General features: G+C 45.1%; 1 protein-coding gene and 1 non-coding gene across 2 annotated transcripts in view; one reads left to right on the forward strand and one right to left on the reverse strand.

The window, feature by feature from the left end:
- CSMD1 (CUB and Sushi multiple domains 1) overlaps window positions 1–15,272 on the reverse strand; it is a 1,512,254-nt gene that overhangs the window by 554,915 nt on the left and 942,067 nt on the right. The gene's annotated exons all lie outside the window — the stretch shown is intronic.
- On the forward strand, window positions 3,327–3,431 carry LOC115303504. The gene has a single exon (XR_003914089.1). It is a non-coding gene; the product is annotated as a U6 spliceosomal RNA (small nuclear RNA).

Raw genomic sequence — 15,272 nt, forward strand, 5'->3', positions numbered from 1 at the left:
TGGGATTTCTGAGAGGATTCGAGCTGTCCCAGATCGTCACAGTTCCTGGCAGAGAGCGAGGGACACGCAGGTGAGGAGCACCCCACAAACACGTGGGTCAGAAGTGCACCTGCACACTGCGTGTGGGCCCAGTGCCTTCCTCCTACTTCTTGCTGATGGGGCCGGGGCTTGAACTCAGTTGCTTAGACTCTAGGGCAGGCATTTCCTGCACGCAAGAAACTGAAGTCATAAGACGTAAGTCCCCTCTGACTTACGGAACCTCCCAAGCGGTGCATGTCAGAGAGGCTGTGGTGGAGCAGAGGTGAGTGACACAAGTCCACACAGCCGGCCAGGGGGCCCATGTCTGTGGCCACCATGGCAGCTGGGGAGGCAGGGAAGGGGCTGGCCGAAGTCAGCGACCCTCCAGACGGTTCTGAGAGGTGTGTAAGGGCCGCCAACACAGAGGAGAGAAGACGGCATGCCCACAGGGATGAGGGACGTGGCAGACACGGAGGGGATGGGGACATGCCTCCCGAGGGGCTGCGGGAGGGAGGAGCCCCACAGCCCACCCTACGGACAAGCAGAAGAGTTGTTCTCCCATGCTGCCGAAAACAGGAGAAAGAGCTGTTTTATAGCCAGGTTTAAGCAAGGGAGCGACTTGCTAAGAGGGAGAGTTACAGAATGTGGTGGTATTTCATCTTAACGGTAGAGAGCAGCTCTGAAGACAGTTCACGAAGTAACAATCGTACACGGTTGTGATCGGCCTGGGATTAAAGGCGAGAGCAGGGAGTCCAGCGTGGTCATCCGTGACCAACCAAGAGAGCGGGACTGTCCTCTCCTGTTTGCAGTGGCACAGGCTTCTGTGCGCCTGCAGCCTGCATGTCTACACCGTAAAGTTGTCGGTTCTGTTTAAATACTCTCCGCGTCTCTTTCTTTCCCTCCACCTGTCTCTACTTTAAATATGTGAACATCAAGACTCCACTTTATTTGTTGGCGGCAGTGATAAGAGTGTTAAAATCCACAGACGTGTGGATGGTGAGGACAAAGATGAACAGCAGCCTTAGAGAAGGAAGACAGGAGACCAGGAAGAGAGGCTGAAACACCTCTGCCCTGGGTACAGAGAGAGGAACAGTTCGTGAAAAGAAGATTAAAGAGGACTTTCTCCAGGAGAGTGAGAGGTGACTGGCACCGTGGGCAGACACGGAGATCTGGAGAAGCGAAGAGCTTTGTCAAGCTGAGGGTCGTACGTCCAGTCTGGGACCTGACAGGCTTGACTTTACAAAGAGGCATTTAAGTGGAAGTTTTCTGGGAGTAGTGACAGGACATGTGGATAAGACCCAAGAACAGGATGACGTTGGGACACACATTTGATAGTCAACCAGACAGATGCTTTGTTCCAACTTCCCCGGGGCGGAGTGTAAATCTCCAGCAATCAGACAAGTTAGGCAAACTGAAGTTTTCATCTCGGACCCACGATGATCTTTGTTGGACCGTGAAGGGATCTCCGCTGCAGTTCCACCCGAATCACCTCAACCAATTCTATTCCCAAACCATGTTACTTTGGACAAAATAGAAACTGGTAAGTGTTAACATGCACAGGATCTATGAAATACCCCATGGGAATTTCATCTCGATGGAATGTCAATAGCATCCGTTTTTTTCCCCATGAAGATAATGCAAGTGGGATAAGAAATCTGGATTTTCACCTGCCCTGCATTATTTTATCTGTCACCACACTATTTCAGTGACACCAGAAAACTCAGGAGCACTTTCTCTCCTTTCCCTTATACCCAGGAGCTATAAATGGCTGACGCTTTATCTCACCATGGTGTTGAATATAGATTCCTAATTAAGATGTCTAGATTAACATTTACTTTTTTCTTTTCTTGTTTTTTATTTATCTTTTTTAATAGTTTGTTGTCAAATTGGTCTCCATGTAACACCCAGTGCTTCTCCCCACAAATGCCCCCCACCATGACCATCACCCCCTTCCCTCCCTCCCCCTTCCCCTTCAGTTCATGGTTCATTTTCAGTATTCAGTAGTCTCTCATGATTTGTGTCCCTCCCTCTCCCCAGCTCTCCTTCCCCCCTTCTCCTCCCTATGGCCCTCTGTTAAGTTTCTCCTGTTAGACCTATAAGTGCAAACATATGGTATCTATCCTTCTCTGCCTGACTTATTTCGCTTAGCATGACTCCCTCCAGGTCCATCCACTTTGCTACAAATGGCCAGATTTCATTCTTTCTCATTGCCATATAGTACTCCATTGTGTATATATACCACATCTTCTTGAAGTGCTGATGCATAGGAGCACATGTACCCCAATGTTCATAGCAGCACTGTCAACAATAGCCAAATCATGGAAAGAACCTAAATGTCCATCACCTGATGAGTGGATCAAGCAGATTAACATTTAAAACAGGGAATGCCACCCAACACTGTTAGAACTATCCATGGAGCTAGAGGGTCCGTATTAAAACAGTGAAGAGTCCATCAATAAGGCAACTCACTACTCTTCAGACTGAATTTCAATGACTAAAATTCCATGGAAATATTACATCTCATTAGGGTTTTATTTTGTCTACCTGTGCATCAAAGAATTCAACCCATGTTTTTAAAAGTATTTGAGGTATTTAGTAAACACACACACACACACATGCACACAAAGCCACACACCTGATTTTTAAATGACAACCAAGGGATGTATGCCATCTAAGGATTAGCAATCTTTCTAACAGGAAGTGTCTATTTCATCAGGAATTGTACATCCTGAATATTAAGTGATACAGTTAAAACTACTGCTACAAAATGAGGTTTTGTGCCTCTTGAACAGAGGCATTATTTTGACCAAATAACATATAATTTGTCAGGAAAATAATCAGGATTTTGATTCTTTGTTATCAACTTAATTTTAATCAAGTAGTTGACTCAGTGGGGTTCTAAATAACTCCTGGGGAAAATATTGAAAAATTCCATTTAAACAGGATGAGACACAATGACATGTCTCCAGGCATGCAGAGCCAAGATGTTATCTAAAACGAATTAAAATAGGAACCAAAATTCAGTGAAGCATTCACGGGAGGAAGCAGATTGAAACCCAGACAGTTCCTCGAGCAGCCCGAGGAATGTTTTGAAAAGACACAGAGTCAGCTTCTCATTCATCCCTGAATTCAGTGTTAGGTTTCTGATGAGTTGTTCTGTCTCCGCTGGATCCACATTGAAAGAGCCCCCTCCAGTACCTTACACTTCTTCCCCCTCACCCCACCCCCATCCCTCCCCAGCTCAGAGGAGCTGACGTGGAGACCATATACAGATATAAATGTCTGGCTCTGTGGAAGTCCATGCTGGGGCTCACTTCGGTAGCGCATGTACTGAAAGGGGGACAACACAGAGAAGACCAGCAAGGTCCCTGCACAAGGGTGACGCACAAGTTTGCGCACAGGTCCATGTTTCTGTCAGATACATTTCAATAAAAATGTAAATAAAAATATGCATTCAACAGAAGTTTAAAAAGTTATTATAAGTTTTAAAATGTGTGCCTTAATGTCAGACTTTTAATAAATGATTCATAATGTGATTTGATAAAGATATAAATAATGACTAATTGTTGCTATTAACATATGTATGGCCAGACTGCCCAGTACGTGCATTCATTCAACACGCAATTCTTGTATGTCTGCTACATTCGGAATGCTTTCCTAGGTGTAAAACTATGGAATTGAACGCTAAGAGTCTGATTGTAAGAACTTACGCTGCAGCAAACAGATAATATTACACTTTCCTGAAGGTGTGCAGATCGTTTCCTATCGCCATTCTCGAAATAAGTACTGAGTGACGGGTAAGAGCTGGGCGATCGGCAGAGAGCAGACCCTGGGCAACGCCAGCCGCTGTCAGGTCCTCAAGAAGGGCTGGGCTGTGCACTCACATTCTGGGAGGAGACAGGTCAATGAGCAGATCAGAAATAGAGATCAGATCTTACGATGATGTATATTAATATATTCCATGACTTTTTCAAGTGACATGTGGTACAAGGAAAACAAACTAAGGACAAGAGGAGAGTGAGGGGGGAGGGTGCCATCTCATGTAGGATGTCAGGGGTGACTCGCGTGGCGGGAGCCCAGTGAGGCAGCGGAGGTTGTTGGGGATGAGGTCAGGGAGGGTGAGAGGAGTGGATGGGAAGTCCTGTCCTTGTTCAGCTTGCTCTGGAGACCCAGACCCGTACCTCAGATGGGGGGTAAGAAAGAGCTTTCAGGATCCATAATTGTTCATAGTAAGGAAAGGAGAGGTCCTAAAGAGCACTCCCGGGGGAGCAAATGGCCCTTGTGATCCTGGAAAGAGAAACCCCAGGGCACATCACAGACCTGCAGGTGTCCCCAGCTTACTGCTCTCATGGCTGTAAACCTTCATCCAGTGATAAAGTGGATTGCACGTCTTCACCACACTCTCTAAGAGGCATCACATAAGCAGGTAGAGACAGGGGACAGCAATTAAACAGCCTGGCATGGACTTGCACTGAAAATGTTTCATTAAAGTGAGTATATACTTTTGGACTTGACCGTAATCTTTCTTCACAGATCAAGGACTTACCCTACTGGATATGTTTGTGGAAGCCATTTTCTACAGAAAAATTGGCAATTATTCCTCAAAGTCAGAATAGTGAGAGAAAAGGGAAATATATATGAATAAATGAGTATAAATTGAAGAGTTGGGAACATAAATTTAAAAAACAACACCTAAGATTTGGGATAGTCTGGTCTACAACTTGAGGTAAAGTCGTGTCTTTCGTGTTTTCCTCTCTCTGACTTTGCTATCACGTTGCTCCCTGGACGGCCAGTGAGCCTCCTCCTCCCAATTTTCAGAACACTTCTCAGCTGAGAGGGCTCAGCTGAACACGGCTGGCTTTTCTTGGACTTGCCAGGGCAGAGGCTGCCAGATGCACTTTGGTGAATGACTTACTTAACTTCCATTCATTCATTCATTCATTCAACCAATGGTTTTCCCCAAGTAATACTGACAATGACTGTCCCAAGATCATGAATCTTGAGCAGAGGAAATTTGAGTTTTCAGGAGGCAGAGGGGAAGATCATTTGAATGACAATATTCAGTGACACAAAAATCATGACATGATAGAAACATCACTTATTCATTGACTCACCAATTTGTGACATCACTTAATCACTCAACAGGTATTTACTAAGCACCTGTTTTCCATGAGGTCCTGCACTAGGAACTGGGTAAAAGAGAAAGGCAAGGACACTGTACATATCAGATGCTCACTATCCATCACCAAACCTCCAGCTGCCACCCTGGCCAATTCAGAGGAAAGGACACTGGCGTTAGACCATCAATAGAAGGCATTTCAGTGATAATCAAGTATGACTACCTCCTCTCCTGACGTTCGAGGGTGTACATACGCTGGTACATTACACAGCTTCCCAGAGATGTGGGAAACAGCATGTGCTCTGGCTTGGGTACTGTTGCTCCCCGAAGGCAGCCCTGGGCTTGAAGTCAAGGACCTGCCCCACGATGCAGAAGCCGCCTGATTCACCTCCATTGTCCTCACCTGCGCTCCCACCCTAGTCTCTCCTCTGAAACTCTGAGGCAGCCTTCTATCTGGTCTCCCTACTTCCACTAATTTCCTGGAAGATCTACTGACCCAGAGGCACTGTCTATGATGAGGCTAGTCACCCCAACAAGTCTGCCTCAGTGACTTGCAACATCACAGAGCATAAAATCCACGGCCAGTGGCCCTGTGTGAGCTACCACCCGACCACCTAAACAGTCCTTGCCTTCCTCCAGCCATCACTTCCCTCCTCATGTTGCTCTGTCCCCACTGACCTTCTAGTGGTCTTAGGAAGAGACCAACCAGGTGTCAAATCTGCCTGGACAGCTGGTCTTTTCTGGGCTCAACCTTCTCTGTCACTGAACTCTGCAAAGGCGGCTTGTCGGAGGTGCCTTCCCGGACCAACATAACGTACACAATTTTCCACCACCACTTTCCATTTTCTGATCCCTACATTCTTCTCTATTACTTGGCTTTTGTCTATGTGTTTACTGGCGCCCAACCCACCAGAAGTAAACCGTATAATTGTCAGTGGTGCATCCACAGGTCACAGCACACAACAAGAATACAGAAGGCACCAGGCGAATCCTGGCTGACCAAATAAGTGAATGTCCTCGGGAACAACCATGCAGGAGATCCCCCAGGCTGGCTGGCTCCAGGTGGAAAGGAGAATGCCCTCCTGGGGCACCAGGATGCCACTGCACCGATGATTCCCGCGGAGAATGCAGGAGCTATAGGGTTCTGTGCTTTACGGAGATTTTAGGCCTCATAACTGGCTGTAGTAATCAGCTTTCAAAGCCCTCTGAGGATCCTGATTTCATCAGACTGAATACTTTAAATTCCTTTAAAATTCTAGGTTTATGATCCTTTGTTTATAGCTAGTATTTTCCTCCAAAGTATAGTAAGATTCTGATTTATTTTTTGTTTTCATTTTGAAGGAAAAATTGATGCTTCACATAGTTTCCCAAATCAAAATCATACCAGGTGCTTCATTTACAAGGAAGGGTTTCAATCAGGCCAGGCCCAGGGCTCCAGGTGCTGAGAGCCCTGCCAGGCGCCCTGCCCATACCCCCGCCCTCTCCCTGCTCTGTGTGCAATGTCAGGGATCTCCCCTCATTTTCTAGCAAACTCTCCCTTGTCAGGGACAAGAGAAGTCAGATTAATGTGATGACAACAGTGAGCAGCAGCAGTATCCCCATCCCCACCCTTATCTTCGTTTGCATTCACTTAAGATACGGGGCCCCAGGGGCACCTGGTGGCTCAGTTGGTTAAGCTAAGTTAAGCTAAGTGTCCCACTTCGACTCAGGTCACAACTGCAGTCTGTGAGTTCGAGCCCCGCGTAGGGCTCTGTGCTGACAGCTCAGAGCCTGGAGTCTGCTTCCGATTCTGTGTCTCCCTCACTCTGCCCCTCCCTCACTCATACTCTCTCTCTCTCTCAAAACTAAACAAAACTGTTCCATTTAGAAGATGGGACCTGAGCAGTCATCTCCCACAAAGGACTGGATTTTAAACACAGTTCAGACAAAGTAAGAGCAAGTGGAGGGAAGCCCATTTTCTTTGTATCTTTTCTCAAACCTTACCGTATGTGCAAAAGCGTCTCCAAGTTCTGGACTGTATGTCATGCACAATCTCCTGCATCTCAGAAGACACCACTGACCCTTTCGAACAGGATGCACCACACAGCCAGTGGGTACAGGTGGGCCGCACTGCCGCTCGGCCACGGGCAAGGGGCAAGGCATCCTGACTGGTGTTTCTCTTCTTCGGGTTTTTAAAAGTTAAGGTTTTTGTTTTATGTTTACTCAACAAAGTTTTCAATGAGTATAAGTGGTTTATTTCCATCTTTTTCTCATGGTGTGACCCACACCAGGGTGTTTATGACTGGACAGTCTTATTTTCATTATGTTGATGATGTTAATGAAACTAATTCAAAGTTGCAAAAGGATAAACAGAACATGGAGGAAATAAAAGTAAACATCTTTCCTTCCTTTCAAAGTATATCATTCTATAGGGTTGGTGTAGTTTTAGAGATTTTGCAAGTGTCTACATTTTTATTTCTTTTCTTCTTTTTTTTTTTTTTAAATCTTCTTATCTTAGAGGAGCACCTGGATGGTTCAACCAGTTAAGCATCCAACTTCCGTGAGTTCAGGCCCCATGACAGGATCTGCACTGTCAGCGCAGAGCCTGCTTCAGATCCTCTGTCCCCGTCTCTCTCTGCCCCTCCCTCTCACTCTCTCAAAAATAAACACTGAAATCTTCTTATCTAGGATGAAGTATTTCTAAGGACAGAGATCTTGCAATTATATAATTACATATTAATAATATGTTAATTACAACTTTACAGATGTTAACAGAAAAGAGTTAGATGTATCCATAAGATTTTCATGAAGTTCATGAAATTTAAAGAATCTAAACATTAAACCAAAGGACTCCAAACCATAACTCAAGAAGTCAACTGAGAATCTTAAGGTCTTTCTGGTGGTTGGTGCCCCACACGACCGATCCATAACTACCTTGCCCCTTTTACGTGTTGTAGCGGTATCAACGTTTAGAACATGCCCATACACCTGGTCACCACGTCTCAGAAAGAGTGTGAAGAAGTTCAGAGGTTACATTTATCCTCCAGGATGAGAGGCCAACGTTAAATGTTGAGAAGGTTTACGAGATGATGGACTATTAGACACAGCCCTTCCTGGCTAAATTACATAAACTTAACATTAACGCATTACATTAAAACAGATGTAGATCTCATGAACTCCTAACTACTGTATCGTATTTGGCCTTCATATGTGCCCTTGAGGCTCCCTGCTTCCGCAGTACTGTCTGCTGGAAATTTCACATCAGGGGCTTGTACCACATATGCGACCCGGTGACAACAGGCTGATGGCCAGAAACTGGCCAAGGTGGAAATCTTTGACCAGGCAGGTTGGAGAATGTCATGAGTCAGGCTCTGCCCCCCACATAACTGACTGGTAAGTGTGTACCAGCACATCGTTGAATTGAAGAGACTTACAGAAAGCCCCCATTCCACTTTCTGGGACCAATCCATGGGCTTCGTTTTTACAGAGGTTTCTCTAAAGTCGCCACCCCACAAAGTCTATGGCTTTTTTTCCCTATTTATTCGTATACCTCCTTGTACTTCCAACACACATCGCGTTTTTGTTTACTTATTTATTTAATGTTTATTTTTCTTTCCCTCTGGAGTGTGGGCTTTTACATTATCCTATATTGTAGACATTCAGTAAGCATTTATTGAATTCATAGTAAATACATCCATTAATCAGAATAGAGAAAAAAGCGATTAAAGGAAACCCTTGCATGATTAGACAAAAAGGCTTTGACTCCTGTCTGGAAAGGCTTGGATAGAGAGGATGACCCTTTTGGTCACACGGCCAGGGTCGGAGAGAGACGATGACCCTTCAGTCACATGGCCAGGGTCAGATAGAGATGACGACCCTTCGGTCACATGGCCAGGATAAACACTCCCCCGGGCATCTCCATCGAGCATCTCTCTCTGTGCCCAGTGTGCGTCCTCTGTAATCCAGCATAACAAGTGCACTGAAAACAAGGCAGGTGCTGAGCACGGGACACACAGTTTCATGACTTCATGTGAGACAATTACTCAGCGAGAATGAGGGATGAAAGCGTGTTAAGATACAGCATCACTCTCTCCTTATTCTCCAGGCACAACTTGGCTCCTGCCCGATGACAGGCAGGGACTTGTTTAACAACCGACCCAATTGCAATGCTCATAAACATTTTACAGGAAAAGCATTCACATCTTCAATATTTCACGAAGAGCCTGCCCTCTCAGTATGCACATACTTGATTCAGAAGTTAATTTTAACTTGAATAACTGAGCTCTCTCGACCGAGGGGGCACCGCCAACTTATACATAAAGCATTTATGGTGGGAGTTATTTTTAACTTCCACCCAATCAGCCTTGCTGCATAATAGGAGTACTGGGTTTCAGTCTGCCAGGAAAGTGGAGCTATTCCCCTGGGAATCAAGGCACAAACATGTGCAGTAGCCACTGGTGTGAAGCTCACACCGTCACCAGGAACCCTTCACACTGCCATTCCGTCATCTTGCCTGGCATTCATAGTGAAGGTTCTGAGACAATGCAAGACCTGGAAGTGTCTCCAGTCCTCAATAATGTCAAGTCAGACTTGATGCAGTTGGCTTCTCTCTGTTAGCTGTGTATAATCCATGTTAATTTATTGCAAGCTGACAATTCAGCAAAAATGCCACATTCTCTGAATGTGGATATAAATATCACTCTTTAATAGGATGTAAAATATCCTATATTATGCAGGAGGTTAACAGACTGACAGCAGACATGTAGAAGCCATTTTCCAAGCATGTCTCCATGAAACCACAGATGTCTAACTGGAAAAATGCTGTCGTGGTTGTTACCATTATTATTATAAACACTAAAAAATAAAAATTAGTTACGTATATCAGGCCGTGTACATGATTCACGGGCTAATGTAACACTATTACTAAGTAAATGCTTACTATGCTTCAAGGCAGGAGGCCGAGTCTTCTCAAGACAGTGCCTCACTTCCTACCACAGTAACTGCAGACATCCAACAGTATTACTCCCATTCCACAGGAAGGAGATGGAGTGGGAAGGCTCACCGGTGCTGGGCACACAGCCAGCGGGCAAGGTGTCAGGCTCGGAGCCCCAGTCTGGCTGGTTCAGTGGCCCTGGCCGCTCATCATAGTGTTACTCTTCTGAAGTTCAAGGTAAATAAAGTTCCCAAAGAGCCAGAACTGATTCCAAGCAAGGGTGAGGTTGCCAGGACACATCAGGAACCCGCAGCCTGGGGAAGGACGGTCTCGGGACCGGTCACCAGGGAGCCGGGTTTTACAGCCACAAGGACAGCAAACACACGGATGCCTGACTCCCAGGGCCATGTGGGCAGGAAACGAGAGAAGCCAGAAGCCTCGGGGTTACGACCAGTCTATGCAGCAGGCTCTCAGCCCGGGGAACACAGGCATTTACAAGATGCACCTCCCTGGCTCTCTGTAACTGAGGAAACACCGCTAAGAAGCGGTGGTGCTGTGACCTGATATTTGCATCTCCGCAAATTCACAAGTTGAAGCCCTAAGCTCCGACGCGTTTTGGAGGTGAAGCTCTCGGGAGGTAAGGGGGGTGGGATGAGGTCACGAGGCAGGGGCCCCAGTTGGGATTCGTGTCCTTACAAGAAGAGGGACAGGACTCAGCCCTGTCTCCTCACTCCAAGTGAGAAGCGAGCCCTGGCCAGGACCGGAACCTGCCAGCACCTCGACGTGGGACTTCCCAGCCTGCAGAGCAGGAAGAAGTGAGTGTCTGCTGCGTCAGCCGCCCAGTTTACGGTCCCTTATAACAATGGCCCACGCGGCCTAAGGCGGCAGGGTTTCTGCATTATGCACAATTCTGGTTGGCTGAACGCAACCGTTCATTACGCAAGCCTGCTGTCTCTCAGTGACCCAGCGCTCATGCCTCAGGTCCCCTGCCTGCCACCTTCCCTGTCAGACAGACAAAGTGATCATTTACCCCTTTGACTTTAGTATTTTATCACTGGTGACAAATATAGACATAAGGAATATTCATTTGATTAGCACCTGTATCTGTTAATATATTTATATATTCTGATATATCTTAAGAAACCAGGAAGTAAATTAGGTTTGAGTTCTAAAAAAAAAAAAAGCATATTTGTCTGGTTGATTTGAATGCTTGTTTTCAGATATTCATGATGGCACATTTCATTTTCCCTTTTGCCTTAGCTGTACCTGAAATAACTCATTTACTCCCTTCTGCGAGATTCTACCGTTTTCCTCCTGTATCCACACTGCATTATGTATTGAAATAAACAGTAACTGCAGAGTCAGAAGCTGATGATTTGCCCGAAGCACTTACCAGCCATGTGACCCTGGGGCAAGTCAGTTAATGTTATTTCCTGAAGGGCCAGGTCCGTGAGGCAGGATTGTTGTCGGAACAGATAAAAACCTACGATCTACACACCATGCTTAGCACATCCGAGGCACTCAGTATCTGCTAATGTCAGCCATGTGGAGGTATGGCGCGTTAGTCAAAACCAATATCCTAAAGGTGAGTATACATTTCTGTCGACCATGAGATAACCAAAACGGGCATATACATGCTATACAAACAAACATGAGAAAACTACTCTTTAAAGGTGTAAGATTAATGGTGTGCATCTACTATTCTCCCCCTGAAAAGTTATCTTCTAAACTAATTATTCATGTAACAAAAAGACATAGTAATCATCTAGGGCTATTTAAGAGGAATTCTTGAAAAGGTACACAGTTGTTCAGGCACCACACACACACACCCTGCCCAAGACCACTGAAGAACAAACAACTACTGTCACACACCCTCTAGTAGGAGCTGCAGGGATGGGGGCGGTGCACCCATCTGAGCTCCAGCCAAGACCCTGGAGAAGGAAGGTCACCGCCCAGCGTCGCCATGGCGACCAGGAGATGCCTCTGCCCCACGCAAGCTGGAGACTGGCCACCTCTGCCTAGAAACACTTTCCCAAGCAGAACCTCTTGCCTTTTACACAGAAGGGATTCTGTCACCTGGGGTCCTGGGGCCAGGCCGGGGACACCCATCTACATGTGGTAGAAGTCTGTCCTAACAAAAACGGCACTGATCATGGTCGAACAGAAACATAAACCTCTATTCATATAATATATGCCTATTTCTTCAACTAGTGACTCATGCAAAACTCAGTGTTTCCATTCAAGTCTCTAACTCAGAACAACCTGGCTTCACCCAGTCCCTTATTTTTATGCCATCATCAAATGGCGTCTCCCCAAACAAGCTATGGGGCCAAAGAGAGGGGTATGGGTTGGAGGCCCAGGGAAGTCCGATGGATACGCCAAATAACAGTCTCCATGGGTGTGTGCCCTCTTTAAAGCACTCTGTGACTATTTTAATGATGGTGACCGGAGGGGTGTGCCCGTGACCTTGGCGAGGAAGGATGGCCCAGACAGATCTCTTTCCTTTTGTCTCGTAACAGTCCTCCACAAAAGCGCTGACGGGCTGTCTGTTCTGGGCAGCGGGCCACCACGGCTTCTCCGCTGAAGCAGTCATGCAGAATGGTGTGAAACTATCGGCCTGAGTGGAACACAGAATTAGGACTCCACCATTTCCGGAGAAGCGCCCTCCCACGTCGGGGGCACGTTAGCACTGTGGTGAAGGATGGGTTTTCGTGGGACAGCAATGAAATGCCTTTAAAGCACTTTTCTGAATATCATTGTTGTGCCTGGTCCTTCAACTGAAAACATTTCCATATTCTTTCGATTTAATTCCTGTAATTATTTTGTGAGGTTAGTTATCACCTCTTCCCAAGGGAGGGAGTGGGGACAAAGAGGTTCAATGAATCACCAGAGTCCTTACAACTAGTGGCTTAGATTCGAACCTGCGTCTCTAGATCTCAAACTCGCTGTTCTCCTGTAAAACCGTATCTGCCTTGTGTTAGCTTGTTACCAAAATATTTCGCCAGAATTTTTAAGACTTAAGGGATATTCATGAATTTTACAGGCTAGCAGTGTGCTTGTTTTTATTTAATGTTTTCATTTAAAACGTGTATCAGAATATTAAGTTTTTAAAAATTTGGAATGATGTAAAGTTCTTGTTTGATGTGAAGGAAAATCATGACCTAAACTCATGAGAACACATTTGAATTAACAGATTAATATCAAGTGGATAGATTTTTCTCTCTTTTAATTTAATGATGGTTTATTCTAAATATGGAAAATTAGCAACTTCAAATATTTTTTCCATCTGAATTATTCTTTGGTACTTAACATTCCTATTTATGTGCAGATTTTGGAATTTGTCTCTGCTTGCCAATGATGTGCATATATTTCATCTTCTTTATATGCCATCCAAGTCAGACTGCACTCTCCTACTTTGTTCTCTTGGGAGCCCAGTTTGGGATAACGATACAGTAGGTAAAAATCGTCAGACCATTAGTGCAGCAAGACACAGTCACTCTTACTCTGAACGCCACAGATCAGGTTCCAAATGCTGTAGTATTTCCATCAAAGCACTATTATATTCACCATTTCTATGTATCTTATGCAGTTCTAAAATTTCTGTTTGAATTTGTAGCCTTGTGGAGAAGAGCTTGGCCAAATTTTATCTTTGGAATAAAGTTTATTTTGGGACCAACATGTCTAGATTCAGACAAGCTACTCTTATGAGGAGGGTCAACATGCAGTTGCCCACCATACTGTTTTATGTAGGTTCCTCATGACAATTCAGAAGACAACCCTATGGTTGACAATCCCACCGTGAGCGCGTGTCGGAAGGAAGTGACATCACCCTCTAGAGATACTAGCACTCCCGTGCTCACTGCAGCCTCACTTATAAATGCCAAGACGTGGAAACAACCTGAGTGTCCATCAACAGACACATGGATGAGGAAGCTGTGGTTTGGGGCACCTGGGTGGTTCAGTTGGTTGAGCATCCAACTTCTGCTCAGGTCATGATCTCGGTTCGTGGGTTCAAGTCCCGCGTCAGGCTCTGTGCTGACAGCTCGGAGGCTGGAGCCTGTGATTCTGTGTCTGCTTCTCCCCTGCTCATACTCTGTCTCTCTCTGTCTCACTCTCAAAAATTAAGATTAAAAAAAATTTCTTAAAGCTGTGGTTTATATTTATAGTGGAATATCACTCAGCCATGAGTAAGAAGGAAATCCTACCATTTGCACAACGCAATAGACCTCAAGGGCATTATGCTTATGTGAACCGAGTCAGGCAGAGAAAGAAAAACATGGTGCGATCTCACTTATGCATGGAAACTAAAACAGCTGAATTCATAGAATGGAGTGGAATGATGATCACCAGGGACAAGCAGACTGGGAAACAGCCCCAGAAAGATGAGTCATAGGTGCAAACCTCCAACTATAAGATGAACAGGTTCTGGGAAGCCAATGTACAGAAATGATAGTTAACAGCACTGGATTATATTCTTGAAAACTGCGAAGAATATAGATCTTACGTGTTCTCACCCTCCTCCCTCCTCCCAATAAAGGTAATTATGTGAGTAATGAAGGCGTTAACTAACCTTATTGTAGTAATTATTTCACAGTATATACATGTATCAACCTAAGGATCAATATAACTTAAGCCTACTTCTTGAAGTAAAAGTAAGAGATAGATTGATTCTAAATCAATTTGCTGGTTTCATTATAGAAAATATAATGGTGGAGTTTTGGAATCAATATTTTGATTCCACTGTTTTGGAATAAAACATTAGTAAAATTGGATCCTGACTTAGAAAGTGAATTCACTGTTTTCTTTTTTATTTCATTCTTTTTTCAAAAAAAAAAAAATGGCTACAAAATAAAGTTGTCTTCGGGCTGACTTCACCCAGTACATTAAGTTTAAGGACTCAGCAGTGTAATTGTTGTTTCCACTGCAGAAATTCCTCAGAACTGTTCTACACACCATCAAATTATCACTTGATGCTCAGGTTGGGGTGTCCGTAAAACCGGAGCCGGCTCCTTATCTGAGTTCGTGGCCTCACGGAAGCACCAGCAGTTGTAAGAACAGGCGGCAAACGCCCTGTTGAAAGATCTGTCATTCACCGGTAGCAGTGTGACCTCAGGGAGGGGCCTCAGGACCTCTAAGCTTGTTTTCACTTTTGCAAAACAGGTAAGTGAAACCACATAAATCAAGGCATCAGCTTCTGGCTTCCTTCCTTCCATGTGGTGATCT

Source organism: Suricata suricatta, chromosome 1 (genome assembly GCF_006229205.1).
Source record: "Suricata suricatta isolate VVHF042 chromosome 1, meerkat_22Aug2017_6uvM2_HiC, whole genome shotgun sequence".
Classification (NCBI taxonomy): domain Eukaryota; kingdom Metazoa; phylum Chordata; class Mammalia; order Carnivora; family Herpestidae; genus Suricata; species Suricata suricatta.